A 13,385-nucleotide genomic window follows, 5' to 3' on the forward strand; every position below is an offset into this window, starting at 1 on the left:
CAGAGGGCTGAGTCCGTCCCTCCGCCTGCCGTGGCAGCCTTCGGACCGCGCCCGGGAAGAAAGAGGGTGACACCAGGGGAAGGGAAGACACAGCTCTGCAACTTTGCTGCACAGCTAAGATTATCTCACAGTAAAAAGTGTTTTGTCACAACAGCCACCAGAAGAAGAAAATAGGTCACTACAAAGGACCTGCAGTTAGACCAGAGTCCCCTGGGTGGGGACAAAGGTGGTAAGGCAAAGCGCTCGCAGTTTTGAGGGGAGACAGCCGCACACCCCGGTGTCGTGCCCGGCCCGATGCTCGTGCCGGTGACGGCAGAAACAAGGACGTCGCGGACACAGGAAAGCTCACGGGGTTCGCCACCCGCGGCCCCTCTCCAGAAGGACGATTAGAGAATGCATCTGAGATGAGAAGGAGCCCTAAAGGGCAGGAAGGTTCCGGAACGTGGCAAATTAGATGAGAGTCTGGGCTGTAAAGAAACAACAAGGCCCAGCTGGCCGTGGTTGTCAAGACCGGCAAACCCAAGTCCGGTCCCGGGCTGCGCAGGCCGGGAGGGGCCCTGGCTGCTGGGACTGAGCCGCGTCCCGGCCGGGTGGGGGAGGGGGGGCTCGCTGGGAATCACTCGGGTCCCTCCCCCTCCCCCTGACCACAGGAGGCCTCTGACACCAGTGTCACCAGCAGTGGGGGCTGCTCTGGACCACGACGTCTTTTGAACACCGGAGTAAGCGGCTGTTTCAAAGCCGCCATCGATGTCTGGTTCAGCCAGCGGCTGTTGGAACAAGACTGCGCTTCGTGGGACAGGGAGCGGGGGGCAGAGGGGGGGACCCTGCCACGGCCTCTGCTCCTCCAACACCGAGGCTCAGCCCAGCCCTGCAGTGGGGGCCTGCTGTGCGCGAGGGTGCGGAAGGCTGTCCCCACCCCGGCATCGGGTCTGTCTTAGCACGTTCTGTGCCGCTTTCGCCGAGCACCTGAGCCTGCGTGGTTTGTAGAGAGGGGAGATTCATGTCTCCCGGGGCTGGGGGCTGGGAGTCCCGGGCCGAGTCCCGCTGAGGGCCTCCTGCTGCGTGATCCCAGGGCTCAGGTGGCACAGGGCGAGAGGGCCCCAGACAGACAGAGAGAGACAGACAGAGAGAACGAGAGGGGGCCGAACCCCCTTTTATCACAGGCCCGCTCCTGCGGTGGCGAGTCCACTCCTGATAAGGACACTGACCGTGCGTGAGGACGCAGCCCTCATGGCCTAACCACCTCTTAAACTTCCCACCTGTCCACACCGTGGCACTGGGGACTAGGTTCCCGGCACGTGGCCGTTGGGGGACACACGGACACCCTCGCAGTGTCATAACGTCTGGAGAAAAGAAGCCAGGTGAGCTTCGTGGGGGACAACGTCTTGCCTTCTCTTGCCCCTCAGTTTTCATGTTTTCTTTTTTTTTACAGTGTAATTCCCTTCCACTTCTCATAAACTCTCGGTAAAACTGTCTTGTCTCTCTGGGTGAGCCTGCACGGGTGTGTTTTCAGGAATTGAGGGAGGGCCGGTTGCAACGTGGAGTGCGAGGTCTTTCTCGGGTGCCAAGCCCAGCCTCGGGGGTCCTGGGACAGGTGCGTCTTCCTTGGGAATGGGCGGAAATATTTGGAGAAGGAACCCTGGTCAAAGGCTGCACCTCCCAGATTCCTGGCAGAAGGTCTGGATCAGGTTATTTGGCAATCTAAGGAAATAACGGCAGGAGGACAGGAGAACGTGACAATATGAGTCATTTATGAAATAGGCATCAGTGTATTATTTCATTGCAAAACGGTTCCTAACTTTCCTTTTAAAAAAATGTAACCCCCTGGCTAAGATTAATTCTTAAAGCACATTAATAGAGTCATCTCTGAAAAGGAACTTAAGTTGGCTGGGAAAAAGGAAAAAAAAAAAAGCCTTGAAAACTAAAAGTATCAGACTTTTTTTCTCTTTCCCTCCTAAATAGAACATTTCGAGTTAAATATCGAGTTTTTCCTATTTTGGTTTTCCTTCCTTTCTTCTAAGCAAAAACAAGCTTTTAAATTTATGAAACTCAATGTACAATCAGGATTGCAGAAGCCAGTCCTAAGCGGACAAATATGTTCTGGAATACTCAGAGCGTTTGGACACACACCAATATTTTGTTTTCTCAATTAAGGTTAAGAAGAGAGCACACTTTAAAAGGTCAGTAACACCTGTGTTGCAACCCAGTCATTGACACCAAACATCCCCGGGGCCAACATGATTCCTTCCCTCCTTCCCGCACTGCCCGCCCGCAGCGCAGCACCCCGCTCCACCGCCCGGCATTTGACTTGGGTGTCTGTCTATGAACACAGCGCAAGCCCACGGACCCTGGACCTGAAGGACTACGGGACAGGGAACGAGGAATCCTGTCTCTCCTCCTTTCCTGTGGCCCAGTTGCTCACACCCGACTCGGTGAGAAAGTTTGAGCTAAGACGTAAACCCTGCATTCAAAGGATTTACAGTTCACTAGGGAGGTGCACAGATATCACCAGCACTAGGTAATCAGTGCAAGAGAAGGAAGTGTGGCAGGAAAATAGAGAGCGGGAAAAGCCACCTCTTTCCAAGAGGACCAGGGAGGGCATTTGAGCTGAGCCTTGGGTAATGCCGCCATTCTCCTGAGCTGCATTTCTACAAACGGAATTTTAAATGGATAAATACGAATCAAATCTTAATCGCTGCCTGATAATGAACAGCAGCACACAGCACGCTGGGCACACATCTGTCGTGGCACCTAATGCCTTACAATCATCGTTTCCAAGTGTGAGTCCTTCAAGCACGCGCCTTGAGAGCAGAGCCCGACGGCACCTCTGCACCCCGAGCGCCCGCCGCGGACTCCAGCCCTAGCCGGTACCCAGCGATTTGCGGGTTCAGGGTTTAATTATATTCAGTATGTGAATAAATCGTATGATTCATAGGCTCCATGACTGATGGGCTCTTCTGGTCTCCTAGCTCACAAGGAAACACATTACAGATCAGGATTTCTTTGCTAAGTCTCTCCCAAGTCGGTTTACCAACGGCGGAAGGAGAGAGCGCCAAGGGAAAGGGAGGCACGGCGGGAGAGGACACAGCGTGATGTATGTTTTACCGCCTTATCTTGGCACAAAAGGAGCCGGGGGCGGGGGGAGCTCGGACATCCACCTACCCCCAAACGCAACGCCCCACGGCCACCCACGAGGACAAGAGCCGGCCGCCGCGGCAGCGTGGGAGGCCTCCCTCTCCGGGAGGAGGCTCCCTGGCCACAGTCCTGGGAGCTGACCCTCCGCTTGGTGCCGTTGCCCTGCTGACGCTTTTCCTTCGGTTCGGGGCAGTGACACTCGGGACAAATCTATGGCACTGGGGCAAACAAGCGCTGCTGACTCAGTAACCAGAGGTCACAGCAAGAGAGCTGGAAGGGTGACGCCTTCCAAGCCCGGGGGGAGGAAGGACGGTCCCCGCCCTCCAGTCTGCAAGGTCAGGAGCCCACAGAGCGTGCCCGCTGGCACGTAAGCTTCAGTTTCCCTAGCTGCACTTTCCCCTGGAGAGAAGGCAGAATGCCGGCAGGAGGGGTGGGCCGGGCAGGGTCCAGGGGGCCCGAGCAGGTTCGGGGAGTCCCAGCCTGTCCGCACACCGCACCCGGCACCCCTGGGCCACGAGACCGCTCTGTGAGCCCGGGAAGGGTGCTCCCTCCTCGCAATCAATCACGAAAGTGCCGAGGCGGGAGATGAAACCACTCACCCAAAGGTGCACACTGAGCAATGGGGCGCCGGCTTTGTGCCTGTCTCCCGCGGAGAGTAGGGACGACGGGAGCCGGTGCGCGACGGTCCAGCTCTCACGGGGCTAAATCCAGCACCTGAGGACTTGCGGTGTTTGCTGCTCTTGCACGAGATTATAAAATACTTCCACCCTTATCACTTAAATTTCCTCAAGATGCTTTCAGTGGAAATGGTTTTATTTAGGTCACAGATAATTCTTCCAATATTTCGTTAAACAAAAATGTATGGCTTTTACCTTTTTCCCAAGAGCTTCTGCAAAAAACGTTTAAATTATCCAAAGCCAAGAATAAGACTAGTATCAGACTCTGCAGAGGTAGAAATGGTCCTAAACGTCATCTGATGATTTTTTTTTTAATTGTCTACTGATGTGAAGGACACTGAAGTTCAAAGAAGTTTATGACTTCTGACTTCGGGTCACAAGTTTATGACTTATTGCAGGTCACGAGTTGAGCGGCCAAGTCAGAACCGGAACTCGGCACCTCAGACTCCTGGGCTGCGCTCCCTGCCACTGTGACTGAAATGAAGGTCAGGGCCTGGGATCACGGCAGAGGAAGCAGGTTCCCTCCTGCCTTGATGGGCAGTTCCGTGCGGAACGCAGGGCTGGGTGTCCACAGGGAGCACCGGGTCTGGGTGAGTGGGAGCTTCTTCGTGGCCCCTGCAGCCGTTGCCAGGCTCGTGCACATTCCTCCTGAGAAATGTACCCATTTGTGACAATGGAATGTCCCTCCTTATCCCTGGCGGTGCTCTTCATCTTCAAGTGTCTTTTATCTGACGCCAGTCCAGCCGCTCCAGCCTTGCGCGGTTCCCGTGTGCACGGTTTGCCTGGCCTTTCTACCCACGCTGACTCTCCCCGGCCTGTCCTGGAGGGTGCAACCCACCTCGCCCGGTGCACTCACCCATCTGACCCCACGCCTGTGTTTGCCTGTTCCGTTTCTCTGCCCCCGGTCTCGTTGTGTGTTTTTGCAAACGGAAACAAATATGCTGTAGGGACTTAACTCCTGTTTGTATCAACGAGTCTATGGTAAAATTGGTTTCCATATTTATCCTTTCTCTTGCAGTTGCAGTTTCCAGGCACTACGGAGGAGGAGGGTGCGCGGGTCCTCGCTCTACGGAGCAACTGGGCCGTCCGGCGGGGGACCCCGGGCACTCGTAGGGCTGCCCTTGAGTCTGCACAGCCTCAAACAGGGATTTGTATCGTTTGCAAAGACGTCAGCTCTCTCTGCTCTGATCCCCAGGTAACCCCGCAGTGCTGGGGGGACCCTGGCTTCCCTCAGGGTCCCCACGCGGGTGGCACTCCCTCCCTGCCCCCGCCAGTCTCGCAAAGCCGCTTCCCTTTTCCCTGGCAAATGATCTCACCCACCACGAGACCTGATCCGGGCCATCTGACACATAAGAATTCTCTGTTTCTTACTTCCTGCTCCACTTTCCTCCACCCCTTCCCATCTTGTGGGGTTTTTTTAAAGGGGGGTATTGGTGGGGGAGCTGCACCTCTGTCCCACTTCTCCTACACACCGAGCTCGCTCAGTAACCCTTTCCTGGGCCTTCAAAATCTCCCTTTCGGCTGGTTCCTAAATTTCTCATTTCCCTTAAATCTAGTGAAGGCTTCTTTCTTGAAGAGACTTTCTTGAAATCTCCTTCCCTTGTGTGAGTAAGAGGCTAGCTGTTATTTTAATTTAACTCCCTCTATTTGGGAAGGAAAAAAGGGTTCCTCTTTTTGTGAAAAGTGCCTACCTAAAGAAAGCACTTAACAACTGCTCAGTATTGTCGTTGAGGATAATAAGCCTCTTTTGATGGAATATGAGTGGATTAATAAAACGCAGCATATGCATACCATGGAGTGCTGTTCAGCTTTAAGAAACAATGGTGATCTAGCACCTCTTGTATATTCCTGGATGGAGCTGGAACCCATTCCACTAAGTGAAGTATCTCAAGAATGGAAAAACAAGCACCACATGTACTCACCAGCAAATTGGTATTAACGGATCAACACCTAAGTGGACACATAGGAATAACATTCATTGAGTGTCGGGCAGATGGGAGGGGGGAGGGGGCGGGTATATACAAACACAATGAGTGAGATGTGCACCGTCTGGGGGATGGTCACGATTGAAGCTCTGACTCAAGGGGGGAGGGGGCCATAGGTAATATATGTAACCTTAACATTTGTGCCCCCATAATATGCTGAATTAAAAAAAAATGGGGAAAATATGTGGAGCAACTGGAACTCTCGGATATTATTGGTACAACCCCTTCAGGAAACTGGCCCTGTTTTCTAAAGCTGAACACACACACGTGTACCTTGTTACCTTGTGATTCCACATCTAGGCATTTACCCAAAAGAAATATATATGTATGTTCATCAAGAGACATGTTCAAGAATGTTCAATAGCAACATTTTGTAATATGTGTAATAAAATGAGGTAACTCCACCCTCCCAAAAAAGACAAAAGTAGCAAATCGAGCATCTTCAACACATATGTATCAAGTCCCATCTTAGGCAGAGCTTCTCAAACTTCAGGGTGTACACAAATCACCAGGAGGGCGTTGAAATGCAGATTCTGGGTCTGGTGGGGCCTGGGACTCTGCATTCCTGGCAACCCCATGTGACAGTGACATTCAGACCCAGGATCACACTCGCAGCAGCTGAGGCTCGGGCTTCTCCTCCACTCTGGGGAACACTGAGACTTTTTTATTATCAAATCTTCAGTGGTGGACTCTTGGTATGGAGAGAGGCAACATTTCACAGCCATATTCGCTACAACTTAACCGTGGTTTCCACACATGACAGTGACAGTAATAAATCATGTCGATACAGAATCATTTCAGCTGGACTTTGTTGCAAACAGTTCAATCGGCAACCTGCATAACAACCATCTTAACCAAAGAGAAGACTGCGGTTGCCTTGGAGGCGAAACCGGTTGATTATAAATGCCAATGAAAAGGATGTCAGTGGAAGTATGGGTATGTAAGTAGACATCTGACAGGAACAGTATTTATCTACGACTTAGGCTAACCGGAAGCCCTAAAAACTCCCAGAAGATGCCGGTGGCCTGGCTAATCAGACCCGGAGAACCACAGTCCTAGACCTCTCACTCAGGTGAGGTGATCTTTATGAGCCACTTTGCATAATTACCTGTGATCTCTTGTTAGGTAACAGGCTCTAGATGCCATTTTAGATAGCGAATGTTGTACTATGGCTTGTATAGCCAGTTTATCTTAAACATTCCTATTTCCTTCTGTTCCTCCAAATGCTGTAAATATCTTTGTTAATGGATTTCAGATAATAGAGATTGCGGCAGAGGAAATAGAATAATATATCTGATAGAGAATACTTCTCATTTTTCTTCTAACAGAGCAGGAAACCGGGGGGGGGGAAGCAAGATCTATCTCTACTCAGGGGTTCCCTTGAATATGTTCACGAGGCGTCTCTAGTGCCTTGCTCTTGCTTGCTAGAATATTCTACATGTCTATAAGGAAGTGTGTGTATGTACAGAGCCAGGTGAACTCGGTGAATTAGAGGAAATTCTCCACCCCTCCCACCGTGTTATTCTTATTCAAAAGTACAAAATTACAGATGGGCTAATTAGCAGTAAGCTAGGTTGTTAAGGTTTTCTTATGTTAGGCTTATCATTCAGCTGCTGCTGAATGGGTCACACCGAGAACAACAGGTCACGCCAGAGGTTGTCTACTCGGGCTTGGAGGTAGAGGTCATTTGCTCCCGTGGGGAAGTCACGTGGCACCCACACACCCAGACTCCTCACGGTTCTCCCTTGGGATCTGACCCTCCGGTCAGAGAATAGCAATGACCCTGACCCTGAGTACGGGAAGGGTGAAACTAGTCTTTTTTCTCAGCTCTTAATAAATACACACACCCGTATCTGAGGAGGAAATCAGTCCAATACTTAATTATAATCTCTCAGATTTTACTTATTGCAAAAAAAAAAAAAAAAGAAGAATTTTATTAGCTAGATTCAATTGTGATTTAGCAAAATTTAACGCATAGCAAAAGCAAACCAAATCTGGCACCAATGAGGAAGGGTACCTACCCTGTTTATTAATAGCACTATCTTATTTTAAAACTGCTGCTGAATATTTAAAAGGATAAACAGTTTTAAGGGTTTCTTGTTAAAGCACAGCTTAGGTTATTTTAGGTGAGCTGTGATTTAACAAAAAAAAAAAAAAATTAGAAAAACAGGAAATCGCGAACAGCAAGCAGAACACGAGCCCTGTGTCCCCCAAGCAATGGACAGAGGACGGTGAGTGGACGAGACTGTCACTCACTGCACCAGGTCCACATCTGAGGAGGCAGAGGTGCCCTGCACCAGAGGCAGGGACTCACAGGCACTCTTCAAGACCTGCTCTGCAGCCTTCCTGAGTCTACACCAGCAGCAGAATGGCTGGATCATACGGGAGCTCTTGTTTTGATTTTTGAGAAACCACCGTGCTGTTTCCCACGGCAGCTACACCATCTGACATTCCCACCAGCAGGGCACAAGGGCTCCCATTGCTCCACACCCTCATCCACACTTTCTGGGTTTTGTTTCGTCTTGTGTTTACAATACCCTCCTGGTCGTGTGCGGTGGCGGCTCGCCGTGGTTCTGACATGCATTTCCCTGTGGCTGGTGGCGCCGGGCACCTTCTCGTGTGCTGAGTGCCCGTGTGTGTGTGTGTGTGTGTGTGTGTGTGTCTTCTTTGCTTCTCCCATCATCTGCACGCGTGATTGTTGAAATCCGAGGTGGCACCGGCCCAGGTGTGACTGCGGAAAGGTGCCCGAGCATTCTCGGGCTTCTGGGGTCTGGGTGGACGCTCTGCCTTCAAGCTCATGTCGGGGATCCTGGGGAGGACCAGGCAGGGCGAGAGGGCCGGCAGGAGTGGTGGGCTTCCTGCTAGACGTGAATGTTTGAGGCGCTGGGGACCGCAGGTGGGCAGCAGCGGGAAGGTGGCTGGATAAGAGGGGCCTGGACCACGGCCAGTGCCCAGCCTACCCCTCGGGGCCTGTCCCTGCCCCTCCAAAGCATCCTGGTCCCCAGCGTGACACCACGCAGCAGAGTCCACACGCCTCTGGGCAGTTTCAGGAGACAGAGCTCGACTTCTGTCTAAGCCACTTCATTTTTGATCTCCTCGTTTTTGCAGCTCAGGTTGTACCTGAAGCAGGATGTGGTTTTTCCACTTCTCCTCTTCCTTGTTCATCTTGAACAAGAGCACACAATGAATGCTTGCTTTTGTTTTTTTTTTTAAAAAAAATTGACTGCCAGCAACTACAGGGAAACTGACAAAAGGATTTTTTTTAAAAGGTGATGATGGGAAGTCATGAAGGTACCACAGTCCTACGGGGGTTCTCAGCTCCTGTCCTCAGCGGATAGCCCTTGGCTCACTTCTGAGGGGTGAGGGGCAGCCGGGGTCTTCCCACCTTTAGTTCTAAGAATGGGGGCTCACTGATGCCACCCCTGTCCTGGCGCAGACACCTGCTCCTTCCTGTTGGGCCCTGGGCCTGATGTGTCCGGAAGACTGAAGACATACACATGGCCAATCAGCACACACAAAGGTGCTCATCACCAGCCACAGGGAAATGGCATCAGAACCACAGTGAGCCACCGCTGTGCACGCCCAGGTGGGGTATTGTAAGCACAAAACAAAACCCAGAAAATAACAAGTGTGGGTGAGGGTGTGGAGAAATGCGAGCCCTTGTGAACTGCTGGAGGAATGTAAAATGGTGCAACTGCTACAGAAAACAGTACGGTGGCTCCCCAAAAACTTAAAAAAAGAGCTACCGTATGATCCAGCAATGCCGCTTCTCCTTGTCTATCTCATGTCAGAACTGTTAACGAATGCTGAACTTAAGCATGAACTTGAACGCATTTTATTTATTAGGGTACAGCCTGAGCTGCGAAAACAGGGAGATCAAAAATGAAGTGGCTTAGACAGAAGTCGAGCTCTGTTTCCTGCAACTGCCTCTGCTGCATGAGGTCGCTCGGGGACCCGGGTCTGTCTGGTCCTCTTGTCTGCTGTCCTGTGCAGACAGTGTTGCCGCGTCTGCATGGCAGAAGCCGGTCACTGCCACACCCACGCTCCCTGCCACGGGAGGGAGAGGGAGGCAAGGAGGGAGTCCAGGAGGGCAGAGTGGCCGGAAGTCGCACACATCCCATCTGCTCACTTCCCACTGGCCCACATGGAGGCACACAGCCACTCCTGGCTGCCAAGGGGGCTGAGAAGGGCAGCCTCTAGCTGGGGCCCATGTCCAGCTAAACTTCAGGAGGCTCTGTAACTCAGTCTCTATTTGTTATACATTGTATAGTGCATACACGGCATTAGCACAGTAATCTATAAATGCACCAATATACGTATTCAGGGGCACATGCTGAACTTCAACCAACAGGAACAAAGATGATCAAAGAAGATTTGGAGACACCAGCCCCCAGGGAGTAGGATAAAGGCTGGCTACTGAGTGTGTCACTCAGGCTTTGGCCCAACCAACCCCTTCTACCTCATCTCCCGCATGCCTGGAATGCCTGTGGTGAACAAAATGTTCTAAAATCGCCTGCTGATGGTTGCTCAACTCTGTGACTAGACTAAAAACCATTGAATTGTACACTTTCGGTGGGTGACTTTCATGGTACATGAATTCGCTCTCAAATGAGGCTGCTAAAGAATGATGACGGAGTCTAAATTGATTGCCTTCGAAAGATGTTCGAGGTCACTTAGGAACCGGTTCCACCACAAGCAATGTGTGATCCTATTTGTGTTTTTTAAGAAGCATATACACTCATATATACGAAAAATATCTGTAAATACATACCCCAAAATGTTAACAGTGGTTATCTGTAGGTGGTGGGCTTGTAGATGATTTATTTAAGACATATTTTTCCATATTTTCTGAATGTTTTACAATAAGCATGTGATGCTTTTGTATTAAAAAATAATAGGCTGGGTGTGGTGGCTCACGCCTGTCATCCCAGCACTCTGGGAGGCCGAGGTGGGAGGATCATTTGAACTCAGGAGTTTGAGACCGGCCTGAACAAGAGCAAGACTCCATCTCTACCAAAAATGGAAAAAATTAGCTGGACAACTAAAAATAGAAACAAAGAACTAGTTGGGCGTGGTGGTTAGCACCTGTAGTCCCAGCTACTCGGGAGGCTGAGGCAGGATTGCTTGAGCCCAGGAGTTTGAGGTTGCAGTGAGCTATGATGATCCCACTGCACTCTAGCTTGGGTGAAAGAGCAAGACTCTGTCTCAGAAAAAAATTTAAAAATTAAAATAAATAAATTTAGGAGTCTACTCTATTTTAAAACTATTTATGATAAGGCAAGTAGATGGCTCACCCATGTGCATCTCGAGGCCCTTAGACCCCCCGTGATCTCGTGATGCCTCTGTGTCCCCAAGGGCTGCAGCAGTCTCGTGTGCCCTGTTCCAGCAGCCTGCTCGGTACAGAGGCCACGGCTCCCAGGGCCACTTAGTGACTGGAGGAGAAGGTGTTTAGTTCACAGACAACAGCGGACTTTCCCAGAGTCCTGGCACACATGTAACGGTTGATGTAAAGTCGAGCAATGAAGAACTAAATGCTGCCACCACTGTGACCACATCTGCCTAAATGCTTAAGTCTGAGTGACAGGGGCTGAGGACATTGCCTTCCACATGGAGCCCACATTCCATAGAGAAACTAAATCAATAACAGCCTCGCTTGAGGATAACCAAACCCCAAACCCTCGAAATATTTGAGTAGGGTTTCTGATATCAAGGCTGCGGTCCCCAAGAGAGTAAACTCATTCATGGGCCCCGGCTCCACAGGTGTTCAGGTGAACCGCACACGCCGGGAACTGGGTGACGAGCTCCACCGAAGAGTAAGAGGCTGAGGCTGTGCTGCCAGCCCGGGGCAGGGAACCCACAGAGCACCGCCCGTGGGCGTCTCTCCCGCATTCCACAGACGGCTTGGTCTGTGTGGGGAGCAGCCCCGGGGCACCTCGCCGGCCCAGGGAGGTCCCAGGTTCACGGTGTCCCAGTACAGAGCAGAGGAGGGCAAGGACGGAGAGAAGCTGGGCTGTACGAACACTGGCTGGGGCAGAGAGGAAAAAGTAACAAATGAATAGTTTTCCATAAACCAGTCAGTGAAAGGAATTGGTGGCCCCTCTCCACATCTGCGACAAGCAACAGGGAACTCCCTAAAATACTGTTACAAGGCAGGCACCTGTGCCTAAGGGCTATGACAGCTGAAAGAAGTACCCCGTGGTCTACATGGCGGGCAGAACAGCAGGAAAAAAAGATAAAAGATAAATCTGAATAAAGATAAATCAGAAAAAAGATAAACCTGAATAGATCTTAGACCCCAGCAGACCTCTGTGATGTCAGGGGTCTACAGGCAGCAGCCCGATAGGTCAGCCAGGAGCTTCCGCCTTCTGCCCGCTGGGTCTCCCACACCTGACAACCCAGGTGTTACAGCTCATGTGCTGAAGAGGAGCTGCCCACATCTGCTGGTGTTTCGTGACTGAATCCACGACATGCCTCCATCTCAGGGTCAAGGCTGAAATGCAGATGCATCTCCATCAGGTTAGCAGCTTGATTTCCATCTGTGCTCCTCTATGGGCATGTGTGGGACAGGACCATGACAGCAGGGCAGGGGGACACGGCACAAGCAAGATTCTCAACTAGACAGCACCCCATTGTACAAATGATTCTCAATTAGACAGCACCCCATTGTACAGATGTACCATCACTTTTATCTCACCAGTTTCTTACCGGTGGAAAAATGGGCAGCTTTTTTTTTTTCCTGTTACAGTTAAGTCTTCTGTTTTACTATGACAAAATGTGTGTGTGTGTGTAATCTTCATGCACTTATGCAAGATGGTCTGTAGACAGTCGCCAAGACACCAATCACAATATTCCTTGAAGTCAAAACTGCTTCGAATCCCTGGGAGCAAAGTCTGTAACGCTTTACCAGGGCTTAGAGAGGAACATACACGCAGAAGGAAAAAGCCTGACTCTGCTCCACCCAGAACAAAGGGAGGGTGAACGTGGAACTCTCCGGGCCACCCACTCCCATGCTGTGCATCATGCTCAAGAAATAAGCCAGATTTATGTGAATTTTGCTCCCTAAAATGAACTTGGAGAAATATTCATGCCTCAGGAAGATTATTATTATTATTATTATTATTTTGAGACAGAGTCTCACTCTGTTGCCCAGGCTAGAGTGAGTGCCGTGGCGTCAGCCTAGCTCACAGCAACCTCAAACTCCTGGGCTCCAGCTATCCTCCTGCCTCAGCCTCCCGAGTAGCTGGGACTACAGGCATGCGCCACCATGCCCGGCTAAATTTTTTCTCTCTATATATATCAGTTGGCCAATTAATTCCTTTCTATTTATAGTAGAGACGGGTCTCACTCTTGCTCAGGCTGGTTTCGAACTCTTGACCTCCAGCAATCAATCCGCTGGCCTCGGCCTCCCAGAGTGCTAGGATAACAGACGTGAGCCACCACGCCTGGCCTATTTTTTTTAAACTTCTGACATATAGCAGCCACAAACCTTAACGAGGACGATGCCACACACAGTGGCATTTCGTATTGCCATATGGTATGTGTGACCCAAGTTTCCCAGCCCGTGGGGTCTCTTGGCCGAGAGTTGCTA

General features: G+C 50.9%; 1 long non-coding RNA gene across 2 annotated transcripts; it reads left to right on the forward strand.

Moving 5' to 3' along the window:
- Positions 1–2,172: 2,172 nt before the first annotated feature.
- LOC142872957 (uncharacterized) lies at positions 2,173–5,633 on the forward strand. 2 transcript variants are annotated; one of them, XR_012921066.1, is made up of 3 exons: positions 2,173–2,432; positions 2,970–3,094; positions 4,211–5,633. It is a non-coding gene; the product is annotated as an uncharacterized LOC142872957 (long non-coding RNA). The 2 variants fall into 2 exon arrangements; XR_012921065.1 differs by having other exon boundaries at positions 2,173–3,094.
- The last annotated feature ends 7,752 nt before the right edge of the window (positions 5,634–13,385 follow it).

This window comes from Microcebus murinus, chromosome 9 (assembly GCF_040939455.1).
Source record: "Microcebus murinus isolate Inina chromosome 9, M.murinus_Inina_mat1.0, whole genome shotgun sequence".
In the NCBI taxonomy this organism is placed as follows: Eukaryota; Metazoa; Chordata; class Mammalia; order Primates; family Cheirogaleidae; genus Microcebus; species Microcebus murinus.